Source organism: Trichosurus vulpecula, chromosome 1, assembly GCF_011100635.1.
Source record: "Trichosurus vulpecula isolate mTriVul1 chromosome 1, mTriVul1.pri, whole genome shotgun sequence".
NCBI classification, from domain to species: Eukaryota; Metazoa; Chordata; class Mammalia; order Diprotodontia; family Phalangeridae; genus Trichosurus; species Trichosurus vulpecula.
In genome coordinates this window covers 207,338,344-207,353,596 of record NC_050573.1, presented here as the reverse complement: position 1 = coordinate 207,353,596, position 15,253 = coordinate 207,338,344, and the positions used below count along the sequence as shown (strand labels likewise).

At 38.0% G+C, this 15,253-nt stretch overlaps 1 pseudogene; it reads right to left on the bottom strand.

Annotated features, from left to right (window-relative positions):
* Nucleotides 1-1,140: 1,140 nt before the first annotated feature.
* LOC118835803 lies at nt 1,141-14,973 on the bottom strand (annotated as a pseudogene).
* Nucleotides 14,974-15,253: the final 280 nt, after the last annotated feature.

Here is a 15,253-nt window from a genome sequence, read left to right as displayed (position 1 = left end):
CTTCTAGGTACCTGTATGTTTTCAGTTCTTCAAAGATGATATGATCTAAGGAGAGGTGTTTACTATGCTTCTGGCCTGTGCTCTGGTTTGTGAGTGACCACAATGAAGATAGAAGCCTTCTAATGAGGGGCTAGGGGAATGCACATCTAAATTTACCAGTTTGGGTGATCTAATCAAATAATTTATCTCCACCAAAACCTGAGTAGATCACTATGGACTTCCTCACCTGGGTGGGGTATGAACAAGATTTTTTGAAAAGTTAATGTTATTATGATAATAGAGAAGACCAGGGGTTCATCTTCAGAGGAGGATACTGAAGGAAAGAAACCCTCTTCTACCCCAAAGAATAATGTCAAATGGTCACCTGTCCAAAAGAAATTCATGGAAGAACTTAAAAAAAGGCTTTAAAATCAAATGACAGAGATGGAGGAAAAACTAAAAAAAGCAAGAAAACAAGAAAAACAAAAATATTTTGAAAAAAGTCAACCAATTGGAGAAGGAGACCTGGAATCTCATGGAAGAAAATGACAACTCAAAAATTAGGATTGGGCAAAGTAAAACCAATGAAGTTATAAGAGATTAAGAAATAAACAAAATATGAAGAATAAAAACATAGAAGTGAGAGGCTTTTCAGAACTTTCAATATAATCTTAAATCAATTAAGAAATAATTTAAGGGGAAGAATAGAATTTTAGAACAGTTAGATATGATAGACATATGGAAAAAAAATTGAATGGGAGTAGAATGGAGTATACATTTTCTAAACTGCGCATGTCACCTTCACAAAAATTGACCACATATTAAGGCATAAAATCATGCAAAACACAGGCAAAAGAAGCAGAAAATTTAAATGCACCCCTTTCAACCACAATGCAATAAAGTTATATTCAGAAAAGGGCTTTGGAAATGTAGATTGAAAAATAATTGGAAACTAAATATTCTTTTTTTTTGTGGAGGGATCCAAGGGTTTTATTTCTCCTCATTCTGTGGTGGTGTACAAAAGCCAGCAGAGGAAGGAAATAAAGGGTTAGGGAACATGATTTATGCCTGGCAGTATTTTCTCCATGATAGCTTCTAGATAACATTCTCTTGGAAGGAAGGGCTCTGGGTATCCTGCACGGCTAGTGGTCTCAGGCCTCCCTACTGATGCTTGACAAACCCTTTCAGATCTTCCAGAAAGTTGATGTACTCCTGGTGCTCTAGGGCCATGCTGAGCTTGATCAGTTCATCTGCAAATGTGTTGCCCACCCCTCAGTCAGCCAGGAAATACATCAAGTGGTCGTACAGGGCCCAGTCCAGCGAAACCGTGTTGAGTGTGTAGTTTGTATCCTTCCAGTCGGATTCAGTAGCAGGCTGAAAGCTGACTTCCCGGATGGAGAAGATGTCACTCTCATCCTCTTCTTCCTGTCCAACCTCATCCTCTGGATAGCGGCAGTCCAGCACATGGGCCTTCTTGGTATAGTCCTTCACAACCTCCACCACAAAGTTTGGGGTTGATGTAAGTTCAAGCTCTAGCTGTTCTTGGGTTTTCTGTCCCTCTGGTGGCTCATTATCAAATGTCAGTGCGATACTGTTGTTAATATTGAATGTGACTGTCATCCTCTCACCAGCTAATCTCCGGACTAACTTGGCTTCTGTCTCTTGCACACCAAATTCCCAATCCCCAGACATCTTGGGGAGGGATTTGTGTTTCTGGATTTTCCTCTCCCCTTTAATTTCATCTGTCAAGAATTCAGCAAAGGCCTTGTTACCCCAGGCCTTGTCCCCACCTAGATATTATCTCTCAAGAAATTATCAAGGAAAATTGCCCTGATGTTCTAGATCCAGAGGGTAAAATAGAAACTGAAAAAATTCATTGAGTGCCTCTCGAAAAAGATCCCAAAAAGAAAACTCCTAGGAATATTGTCACCAAATTCCAGAGCTCCCAGATCAAGGAGAAAATACTGCAAGCAGCCAGAAAGAAACAATTTGAGTATTGTGGAAACATAATCAGAATAACACAAGATCGAGCAGCTTCTATATTAAGGGACTGAAAGGCTTCGAATACGATATTGCAGAGGTCAATGGAGCTAGGATTAAAACCAAGAATCACCTACCCAGCAAAACTGAGTATCATGCTGCAAGGCAAAATATAGATTTTCAATAAAATAGAGGACTTTCAAGCTTTCTCAGTGAAAAGACCAGAGCTGAATAGAAAATTTGACTTTCAAACACAAGAATCAAGAGAAGCATGAAAAGGTAATCAAGAAAAAGAAGTTGGAAGGGACTTACTAAAGTTGAACTGTTTTTTTTTTACATTCCCACATGCAAAGATGTTGTGTATTATTCATGAGACCTCAGTATTAGGGTAGCTGAAGGGAATATGCATATATATATGTATATATATCTTTATGTATATATATGTATATGTGAATGTGTATGTACGCATATATGTATGTATATATATATGTGTGTGTATATATATATATATATATATATACATATATACATATATATATATATATATATATATATATATATATATATATATATATATATATGGAGAGAGAGAGAGAGAGAGAGGGGGGGGGGCACAGGGTGAATTGAAGATGAAGGGAAGATATGTAAAAGAAATAAAATCAAATTAAGGGATGAGAGAGAAATATATTGAGAGAGGGAGATAAGGAGAGACAGAATGGGGTAAATTATCTCTCATAAAAATGGCAAGAAAAAGCAGTTCTGTAGGAAGAGAAGAGAAGGCAGGTGAGGGGGAATGAGTGAATCTTGCTCTCATCATATTTGACCTGAGGAGGGAATACCATGCATACTCATTTGGGTATCTCAACCTACAGGAAAAAAGGAGGAAGAAGAAGATAAAAAAGGGGGGATGATAGAAGGGAGCACAGATGGGGATGGAGGTAATCAAAAACAAACACTTTCAAAAGGGGACAGGGCCAAGGGAGAAAATTTAATAAAGGGGGATAGGTTAGGAAGGAGCAAAATATCGTTAGTCTTTCACAACATGAGTATTGTGAAAGGGTTTTACATAATGATACACAAGTGGCCTATGTTGAATTGCTTGACTTCTTAGGGAGGGTGGGTGGGAAGGAAGAGGGGAGGGAATTTGGAACTCAAAGTTTTAAAAACAGATGTTTAAAAACAAAAAAAAATGTTTTTGCATGCAACTAGAAAATAAGATACACAGGCAATGGGGCGTAGAAATTTATCTTGCCCTACAAGAAAGGAAGGGAAAAGGGAATGGGAGGGGAGTGGGGTGACAGAAGGGAGGGCTGACTGGGGAACAGGGCAACCAGAATATTCGCCATCTCAGAGCAGGGCGGAGGGTAGAAATGGGGAGAAAATTTGTAATTCAAACTCTTGTGAAAATCAATGCTGAGAACTACATAAATTTAAAAAAAATCTAAAAAAAAAAAGAAAGTTGAAACAAGAATGAGGGCATCTTCCATTATCCAGAACCTGGTCAAACATGCCATCATGAAATTGATATACAATATTGATGAACCTCTCTAGGCAAGCAAATTTTAACATAATTTTTCCATAAGCCCACATGACTGATAGTATCAAAGGCCTTGGTCTGATCTGCAAATGTTATGTACAGACCTCAGTTCTGCTCCTGGCTGTTTTCTTGGAGTTGTCAGGCAGCAAATAACATAGGGACCATTCCTTGGTGCTTTCTGAAGCTATGCTGGCTATCAGGTAGATGACCATCTTCCAGGTGAAGGATCAGTCTATTGAGAAGGACTCTGGCAAAAATCTTGCCAGCAATGACTAAGAGAGAGACCCTTCTGTGATTGTCATGGGACAATCCATTTCCTTTATAGAGGTGTATAATGGAGGCATCGTTGAACTCCTGGGGGATAAGCCCCTCTTGTCATATAATCTGGAAAATATTCATCAGCTTCTGTATGAGCAATCTTCCCTCCATCTTGTAAATCTTAACTGGAATAAAATGAGCACCAGGTGCTTTGCTGCACAAAAGAAGCCTAATGACATTCAAAGCCTTTTCTTCAGTTGGAACTTCATCTAGGGAGGGATTGACTTCAACCTAAGGTAAACAGTCGAGGGTTTCAACATTGATTGATAATGGTCTGTTGAGAACACTATGGAAGTGTTCAGTCCATCTTGCCAAGATCATGTTCTTATCTCTAATCAGTGTAGCTCCATCAGCACTGAGTACTTGAGCTGCATCATAGGTCTTTGGCCCAAATATAGCCTACAGGGCATCATAAAAGTGCTTTGGATTGTTACTGTCAGCATAAAACTGAATTTCATCTGCTTTCTTACTGAGCCAAGAATCTAGCATCTATCTAAGCTTTGCTTGTACTTTACCTTTTATAGAATTAAATGCTGACTTCTTAGAGATGGATGAACTATCCTGCTGGTAAATCCTGTAGAGTTCTCATTTTTTTCATTTAGCATCTTCTGTATTTTCCTATCATTTTTCTCAAACCAGTTTTTATGTTTGTGAGTGTTCTGACCGAGATGAGAAAATGCAGTGCTGTAGACCCAGTCTCTGAAAGCTCACTCCTTTTCTGCTCTACTGTTGCCAACTGTGTGTTGGCTCAAAATTTCCCCCAAGTTAGCAACAAACTATTCTGGCTCAGTAGTACTCTAATCTGTTGACATTAATTCTTATGGTTGTCATTTTGCCTTGGGGCCACCACTTTTGTTAAGTGCAGATATTTAGCTTGGAAGGGATAAGTGTATGATCAGTCCAGCGCTCTGAGCCACAAATTGCCTTCATCACTCTCAGGTCCTGTCTGTCTCTTCTCTGTACAATGACATAGTCTATTAAATACCAATATTTGTTTTGAGGGTGTATCAATGAAATATCAATGAAATTTTATTGTGTTTATGGAAGACAGTATTGGTGATGAGAAGGTCATGAGATGCACAAGTCTTCAGTAGAAAGTGACCATCATTGTTAACGTTTTCAACTTCATTCCTTTCAAAGACTCCATTCTATGTCTGGAAGTCTGAATCTACTCTAGCATGAAAATCATCAAGAATTATGAGTTTGTCCTCTTTTGGCACATTGATGATAAGGGTCTCCAGATCCTCATAAAATTTTTCTTTGACTTCATCTAGATTTGTCATGGTGTGAACATAGGCACTGATGATGTTGATGTGGCATTTTCCCACAAGTGGTAATCACATTGTCATGAGCCTGTCATTCACTCCTTTTGGCAGGCATACAAGCTTGTTGACTAGATTAGCTTTGATTGCAAAATCTACATGAGCTTCGGGGCATTCCCCTTCACTGACGCCACTCCAGAAAAACTTGTTTCCAGCTCCAACTTCAGTAAGCTGTCCTTCATTTGCCAGCCTTGTTTCATTCACGGCTGCTCTTTGGATGTTATTTCTGATGAGTTTCCAACAAGAGCTATTTGTTTTTCATGTATACTGGATTTTGTTTTGTCTATAAGCAATGGTGGGATTCAAATAAATTAACCACCCATTCCACATGGAACCAAGCTAAGGCACTGCCACTGCTGACATGGCCGGTGCAGGCCCCTCCCTGGCTAAAAACAGGTTCGCAGGCCCTACCCCCACTAGCAACTGGATCATGAAACTCAACCTAAACTTAGGTACTAGTTCCCCAGAAGCAGTGCAAACTGGCTGAATCCCACTACTGTCTATAAGTGCATGCACATTCCATGTATTGAGGATGAGTAGAATCATCTTTATAGAAGGTATTTACATTTTTTAAAATTTAGACAAAAGGGTGGGATCCCTGCCTATAACAACAATCAGGCCAGGGTTGGGTAAGAAGACAACTTTTAGGGGACCTTTTCTAGCCCCTTCCTCACATCAGGATGTGACCAGCACAATCTTTAAAAGGCTGCTCAGATACCAGGGGCTGCTGAATCCGACTGCTCTTTTCAGGGAGAAGATATGGGCCACCTCTGTGCATGTTGTGATGACAGCTCCCAGTGTATCTCTACCTGTTGCTTTGTCACTTGCCTGTTGCCACAGACTTTGAACTAGGTAAAAATGGTACAGTGGTATGGGTGATGTCTTTTGATTCATGCATATATTGGTTTTAAGTGAGGCAGAGTTGCACAGAGTTGTCAACCTCACTCTCTCTTCCAGATTCATCACAGTCAAGTGGCAAGACAGAGTCAAGATGACTGGCAATAGCTTGCGATGCATCTTAGATGTCTAACCAAGCTCTAAGCACTCCATAGCACTTGCCTCAAATTGTTCTCATCTGCCCATTCTACCAGGGGAATCTTCACATGGTTGAGGTAGACACCCCTCCTAAATCGCCAATGGGTTTGAGACCCTGGTTTAGCAGGGTGTGGCTACTGTGAATGCTACAGCTGCTTGGAGCCACAGGTGAGAATTGGGTGGACCAGGTCAGGCATCAAAGGAGGAAAGTAGCCCTGAAAATGGCTTGGCAGCCCTCATGCCAGATATATTAGTCTTCCCTGAACATACCCTGCACCCCAGTATACTAAGTATAAGTAGTGCTGATGGCAACGCACAATTGACTTTAATTCACATATTATTGGAATTGTGATGCAAATTCAAAAGACATCAACAAATGTAAAATACACTTTAGTGTAGTCAGGGTTACTAGTCTTCGAGGCAGCATAAGTAACCTTCTTAAAGCCTTATACAACTAGATAACCCAATAATTCTAAATATTTATTTTTGTTTGGCATATTTTTCATTTGAATTTGGTTATAAAATTCCGTTAAAGTTATAGACACACATGTTAAATTTAAGTGATCTTCAACATTATCCTAGGAAACAAGTGATATGGTACACAAAGTTTTATAAGAACAATTTTGATCTTAGTATCTAGGTCCTTAGTGGAAAAAGTAATTTCTGTTCTACAAGCAACTCTCATAGTCTGCCAATCTGAAACTTCAGCTGTGCCTTTCTAAGGCAATATATGATAATGATAACACTCTGGAGCTTTTAAGTAAGGATTACAGTTGGTATGAAACTGGACCATTAGTATAGAGTTAGTATTGTATTTAAAAGCAATACATATGGTGAATGCTATTTCCATAATGCTCCTGTAATGATTCAACTTAGAGACTAAAGTGAGTTGTCTATCCAGATTCAAGTAAACAACAATTGACTAATTATATACTTGTTGGAGCACTTAATGCTAGCTGTAAGTTAATGAATCTAAATTGACACAGTGTTGGGATATCCTGTAGTTAATCAGTGCAAGTATACCTTAACTTCCCCAATAGCTATAACTACTTCAAATTTCCTTTTGACATCATGCTGTGGGATAAAAAAAGAAAAAAAAAATTCTTTGAAAGATAAACCAGGGGGAGTTCAGGGGGTGGAGCCAAGATGGCAGCTGGAAAGCAGGGACTTGCCTAAAGCTCTGCCCCAGGACCCTCCAAATGCCTATAAAAATGGCTCTGAACAAATTCTAGAACAGCAGAACCCACAAAATAGCAGAGGGAAGCAGGACTCCAGCCCAGTACAGCCTGGATGGTCACTGGGTAAGGTCTATCACATGGAGCTGAGAGAGAGCGGAGTCCAACATGAGCAGCACCTGGACCAACCAGACCAGGAGCCAGGCAGAATAGGCCCTAGTGCCCTGAATCAGTGAGCTGTGGCAGTATTCAGACTTCTCAACCTACAAGCACCAAAGACAACAGAGAAGGTTAGTAGGGAAAAGCTGTGGGGACAGAGTGAAAGGTTTGGCCACCACACCGGGGGCAGCAGGGGTGGTGCAGCTCTGAGGCTGCTTCCAGAGGTAGAGCCGCAGTTGCTTCTAGTCCCAGGCACACCTGGTGGGAGGAATTAAGTGTCGGATCACAGCGGGAATGCAGAGCCCACTTAAGATGTGAGTCACAGTCTGTGTTGGGAGTTCTTGGGGGAGGAGGAGCGCTGGTGTGCCAGAGCTTGCTGTGTAGAAATAGCCCTGAAAACAACAGCATGAGAAATGAGAAATCAAGATATTATAAAACAGAACCAAAGGAATGAAAAAATGGAAGACAATGTGAAATATCTCATTGGAAAAACCACTGACCAGGAAAATAGATCCAGGAGAGATAATTTAAAAATTATTGGACTACCTGAAAGCCATGATCAAAAAAAGAGCTTAGATATTATCTTTCAAGATATTATCAAGGGGAAATGCCCTGACATTCTAGAGCCAGAGTGTAAAATAGAAATTGAAAGAATCTACTGATTGCCTCCTGAAAAAGATCCCAAAAAGAAAACTCCTAGGAATATTGTCACCAAATTCCAGAGCTCCCAGATCAAGGAGAAAATACTACAAGCAGCCAGAAAGAAACAATTTGAATGTTGTGGAAACACAATCAGAATAATACAAGATCTATCAGCTTCTACATTAAGGGATCGAAAGGCTTGGAATATGATATTCTGGAGGTCAATGGAGCTAGGATAAAACCAAGAATCACCTACCCAGCAAAACTGAGTATCATGCTGCAAGGCAAAATATAGATTTTCAATAAAATAGAGGACTTTCAAGCTTTCTCAGTGAAAAGACCAGAGCTGAATAGAAAACTTGACTTTCAAACACAAGAATCAAGAGAAGCATGAAAAGGTAAACAAGAAAGAGAAATCATAAGGGATTTACTAAAGTTGAACTGTTTTGTTTATATTCCTACATGGAAAAATAATGTGGATGATTGATGAGACCTCAGTATCAGGTTAGCTGAAGGGAATATATATACACGCATATATGTATGTATACACACACACACACACACGTATATATATATATATACATATATATATATACATATATATATACATATATACATATATGTATATATATATATGACAGAGGGCACAGGGTGAGTTGAATATGAAGGGATGATACCTAAAAAAATCAAATTAAGGGATGAGAGAGGAATATATTGAGAGAGGGAGAAAGGGAGAGATAGAATGGGGTAAATTATCTCACATAAAAGTCACAAGAAAAAGCAGTTCTGTTGGGGTGGAAGAGGGGGCAGGTGAGGGGGAATGAATGAATCTTGCTCTCATTGTATCTGACCTGAGGAGGGAATAACATACACACTCAATTGGGTATCTTACCCTACAGTAAAGAAGGAGGAAGGAGATAAAAAAGAGCGAGTATAGAAGGGAGGGCAGATAGGGGGCGGAGATAATCAAAAGCAAACACTTTCAAAAAGGGCAGGGTGAAGGGAGAAAATTGGATAAAGGGGGATAGGATAGGAAGGAGCAACATATAGTTAGTCTTTCACAACATGAGTATTGTGGGAGAGTTTTGCATAATGATACACATGTGACATATGTTTAATTGCTTGCCTTCTTAAGGAGGGTGGGTGGGGAGGGAAGAGGGGAGAGAATTTGGAACTCAAAGTTTTGCAAGCAGATGTTAAAAAAAAAAGTTTTTTCATGCAACTAGTAAAGAAGCGATACAGGCAATGGGGCATAAAAGTCTATCTTGCCCTACAAGAAAGTAAGGAAAATGGCGATGGGATGGGGGAGTGGGGTGACAGGGAATGGGGCAGTCAGAATATATGCCATCTTGCAGTGGTGGGGAGGGTAGAAATGGGGAGAAAATTTGTAATTCAAACTCTTGCAAAAATTAATGCAGAAAACTAAAATATTAAATAAATAAACATGGAAAAATAATAATAAGAAAAAAAGATAAACCACAGGTTCACAGTATGTCTCATATGCCTTATGCTTCATTTTATAAAGCATTTTGTAATGCACTCCTCAGTTACTCCTAAATACCTGATTCATTGAAGTATTTGTTTTCTATTCATCAATGCAAATTTAAGTTAGCTGAAGTAACCTAGCAAAGTACCATTATGTTGTGGTACTAAGAAAGTGACCTTTCAATAAAAGCATTGAAATGTAAAAACAAATTAATTAATAAATGATTATGATATAATAACAACAGTTTTATAAGTCAGCTTGTGATGCAGCGGATAGAGTGTTTGACATGGTACCAGAAAAACCTGAGTTCAAATAATAAATTGGAATAGGCTCATGATAGAAAGCTGTATCAACATAGCCCTGCTTGAAGTATTTGAATATGCTGCAAAAATTAATTTTTGTGCCAAAGTTAAACATATCAAAATATACATTCTCTTTCTCAGTTTGTCTTTTTCTCAGTATAATATAATTAGTTCATTTCAAAAATCAATCTCCCCCCCGAAAAAAAAAGAGCAAACCAGCTCTGAAACATTTTAAAAGCCCAAATAAGTAGGAAGCAATTACAGATAATATTTAAAAGTCTTCAACATTTTAATTTAGTTTCCCTAAATGTTTTGTTGTCTCTATTAAAAAAGAGGCTTATATTGTCAATAGATCAAACACATAGGATATGATGCACCTGGAGCTGATGTTTCTAATTTGTTAAGGTTGTTTTGGAACTCTGTATGTACTTACTGATGATATCTTTGGCTTCAGTGATTTCTGTTCTTTACATCTCACCTTGGAGGAAAAAATATCACGAGATAGAGAATAAAAGGATCTGTAATTCTAAAATAAAGTCAATATTTTCCCCAAGTTTTCTCTCATTTTTGTCCAAGTTCCTGCTGGTCGGTGAGAAGCAGATCTAAAATGGAAGTTACTCTTAGTAATTCCTCCCCATTTTGAAGGAAAGAATTATAATTAAATTGAATCAAGGAATTACTAACTCTTTTTCTTTGGTTTCAGAGAATAGTCTAAGAGATGTTTGGAAAATTGAAGTCCTCCATTGCTAATATAGTTTGCCTCTGCATTAGGTTTCCGGTCTATGAAAACAATCCGCATCAGCTCAACCACTCCTATTTTCTTATTTTGACCACTATTGAATGATGATTCACCTAGTAGAAATTTAGATGCATAACATAACTCTGTGGAATACAAGAAACTTCCTTCATGAAATGTCTAGTTTCCCTATCTTGGGGCCATCTCCAGCTATCCTGACCTATATCTTGCCACTAGACCCAGATGGCTCCAGAGTAGAAAGTAAGGCTGGTGACTTTGCACAGCCCTTTCTCATTTAAATTCAATTCACTTTTAAATCATGGCTTCAGCTTCCTGATGGCACAGTCTTCTTCAAGAACAAAGGACAAACAACAGTTTCCCTTTTTCTCACTCTCTGACTGTAGTACTTCTATTTCTTCTCAGTGTCTTCATTCTTATAACCTTCAACCTTCCTGACATTTAATATTTCCCTATTTTCATCTTTATTTTCTCATTGAAACAGTTCTTCCAGTCTTTCAAGGATTATTGCTTTCTCCTTATAGTAACCTATAAAGTAGAAACATATCACTTGAGTCATTTCATTTTCTCCTTTAGGACAAAGGTCAATTTTTATATTGTACATACAGAAGTGTTACATAGTTCTGGAAGAAGTATGGGCACAACATACTATTTGAAGGTCAGCACAAATTCTTTTTGCCCTTCACAGTTGCCTGAAGCAAGATTAATAGTGATTTATCTTATTTTTCATAGCTCTCCTATTTTATCCTTATGGCTAATGACTATGACAAATGGCCAATTTTTGAGACATAAGACTCCAGACACACCTCATTTCAGACTATGGCTTCTATTCATAAACTATCCCTTATTTCTCTGAACCCTAACCTTTTTGGAATCAATGTGGGAAGGGGGGAATACATATACATATGGCATAAGAACTTAAGACAAAGGAATGAAAGAACACATGACACATTTGAATTATCTGATGAAATACTGGATTCATCTTCTAATTCCATGAAGCACCATCACTCAGAGTACCCTATTTTCCTTTGATGTTCATTCAATTGAGATCTATCATCCTCTCCAAATTGTGGTAGCTGATATCTAGCTATAGTCCACTCACTTTTCTTCCTTAATGAATTTGGGGTTATCTCATCATCTTCTAATTTACACCAATCTTGACTCATGTGAAGAGATTTTAACATGCATGTCGATAGTCCTTCAAACAAGCTAATTTTTAATTTCCTTAATTTACTTATTTCCCATGACCTAACTCCTACATGCTGCCTCAACTACACATGGAAATTGTTGTACTCTTAATCTTGTCACCACCCACCTCCATGTTCATTGAACTCCAAATTTCCTTTGCCTAGTCTTATTTTATTCTTCCACCCTTTCTTCTGCTTTTATACCCTAACTCTGTTCTTTGTACTCACATTGATCTCCCTTCCATGCTCCTCCTCAATTCTTCCCCAAACCATCACCCCTCCACTGGCTTCAATTTCCTCCCTTCATTATCTTTATCCCTTGTTGAATGAGTTCAACTATACACTATACCCTAAACTCAAGTCTTTTTTTTTTTATCACTGACCATGCCTTTCCAAGCTCTGACTTTGGTTTCCTTCCACCATCAGTTGTGTTTGCTCATTTTCAAGTGCTGTTGAAGCAGCCTGGAGAAAATCACAAAATCATGCTTCCTGGCTCATCTGCAAATTCATTTTATGTAAACTCAACTGGGTCCTTGCTTGGGCAAGGCAATCATTTCATACTTCATTAATAAAAGAATTAGCTCACTCACCACAACTAGTATGCCAAAACCTTTCATCCCCTCTCAAACCTCATATGGTAACACCTCTCCTTTACTCTCTCAGCTGAAGATCTTGCTTCATCTTCACTAAGAAAAGTTTCTTCTTCTCCCTCTTTCTCGTGTAATATCACCCTGACTTCATTTTCTATCCTCTTCTGTTTCTTCCCTGCCTCACATAAAGAGATGGCTCTTTCCCCTTTTAAGAAAAAAAAAAAACCCTTTGCATACACATTGGATGCCACCCCATCCCACCTCCTTCAGCAAAAATTCCACCATCTATTGATCCCTTTATCTCACCATTTAGTCTCTCAATTATTGTTTGTTTTCCTGATGCTTATGAACATATCCGTAGCTTCTCAGTTATTACTGTGGTCCAGGTACTTATCACTTTATGACAGGACTATTACAGTAGCTTGATAATTTGTCTTCTGCCTTCAATTCTCTTTGAATTCCAGTTCATCATTATTTAGCTACCAAAATTGTCTTCCTTAAGCACAAACCTTGCCATTTATCTCCCCTATGCAATGGAATATAGTGGTTTCCTATTACCTATAGATGTTGCAATGGATAGAGCACAGGGCTTAAAATTAGGAATAATAACCTTCTTGAGTTAAATCGTAACTCAGGCATTCACTATGTTACCCTGGGAAAGTGACTTAATCTTGATTGCCTTAGTTTCCTCATCTATAAAATGAGCTAAAGAAGGAAATGGTAAACCACTCCGTATCTTTGCCAAAACAAACAAAAACAAATGGGGTCACAAGGAGCCTGCCACAACTGAAATAATGGGATAACAAGCCCAATATAAAACCTTCTCTTTGGCCTTTTACATGCCTTAAAAACTGTCCCCTTTCTGCACTTCCATCTTCTTACTCTCAAAATAGTTTATAATTTAGTTACACTGTTAATTTTATTGTTCTTAACATAGGATAATACATCTCTCACCTCCATGCCTTGTTATGGTCTATTCCCCATGCCAGGAGTACCTTTCCTCCTCACCTCCACCTCATGGTTTCCTTTAAGAATCAGCTCCAGATTCAGCTGTAAGAGGTCTTTCTTTTTTATTCCCAGTTCACCTATGGTTAATTCCTTCCCTTTGAGATTATATTCCATAGACTCTCTATGTACATAGTTATTTACATGTTGTATCCTCCTTTGGAATGTGAACTCTCTGATGGTCAGGACTAAGTTTTTGCCTTTCTTTGTATACCCAGAGCTGATAACAGTATTGTTACAGTAAAATACACACCATATGGTTACATACAGACAATAATTTATTTAACAAGGCTTGTGGTTACAGAAACAAATGTGGTCCAAAGCTTTTGGACAGCACAAAAGACCCTGAATATTGGTTTCTACAGTTATTATACAATTGAAGAGAGTAAAATACAGGATGTAGGGGTTAAGATACCTGGTTTTTTACTGATGGAAGGCATGGGAAGGCAATTGAGGTGAGAGGGAGGGTAGTCTTGGGACTTTCCTTAAGTTGGGTGAGAGATGAGAGTCTTGTGACTTCCCAAAAATCAGGTGACTTAAAAGGAGTCGACACTTAATTTCACAAAATGGTGGATAAGGGTCAAAATGGATTTATTAATACTATTTTAATACAGTAGTACCTACCACATAATAGGTGTTTAATAAATTCTTCTTTATGATGAGAAAAATAGTCACTCTCAAAAACTAAACAAGGTTCTCAAATTAAGACAATTTTATATTGATATTCTGTGACTTGAACATAAAGGGTTGAGCAAAGAAAATAGTGAAAACAGCTTTAGAACATTGAAATTTGGATCAAGAAGTATGTGGCCAAATTCTCATGGACTGTTCACACATCATGCAACGACTTATATATCATTAATACCTTTAAAAAGTAGAAAACAGTGGATTTTCCAAGCAATGAAGAGTATAAGGAAAATAACAAAAATTCAAATAAATAATTTTAACAGAGAATCAATGGCTGGTTATTTATCTGTGGGTCATTTAAAAATCAGTCATCTTAAACTGGGAATCTTTGAAAGTTATGTATTGAATTCATTATATACTTAAAAAGAAAAGGAAACCTGCATAATTGAGATTTGTAATTTTATATATTAACCATTATTCATATATGCTTCTGTTCTTATTATGTACTACAAATATTAATTTCATTTAATGATGAAGTTCAGAATTTACAAATAAATTAAAACACTGAAAAAAATCCCCCATTTTTTTGGAGGGGGGAAGGCAGGGCAGTTGGGGTTAAGTGACTTGCGCAATGTCACATAGCTAGTAAGTGTGTCGAGTGTCTGAGTCTGGATTTGAACTAACTTCTTCTGGGAAATTCCTTTTTGTGTTGTTACTGTTTTTCTACGAAACCCATTCAGTGTTTGCTGCACCTCGTAGATGTCCTCTAATTGTTGCTTAAACTCTGCTTGCTCTTCAACTTGGACGGAGTTGAGTTTCTCCAGTTTCACCAACACTTCCTGTTGTGCTACATGCAACTGCTGCATCTTGTCCATGGAGGATTTATATGCCCATAAATGTTTCATGTATGTTTCTCCACATGATTCTCTGAAGTGAATGAAGTTGATGATTACACTTAAAAACCTACATGTATGTTTTCCTTTTGGGTACAGAATATCAGCAAACTCAAAATCATTCACCTGGCAGATGCAAAGAAGAGACTCCATATAAATAAACAAATCACATAATGGTGAGAAGCCTTCCATTATCTGTGGGTACATGACTTCGGCATTCACTGGCATCATATGAAAAGGGTCCAGTGGAATCCCATATGCA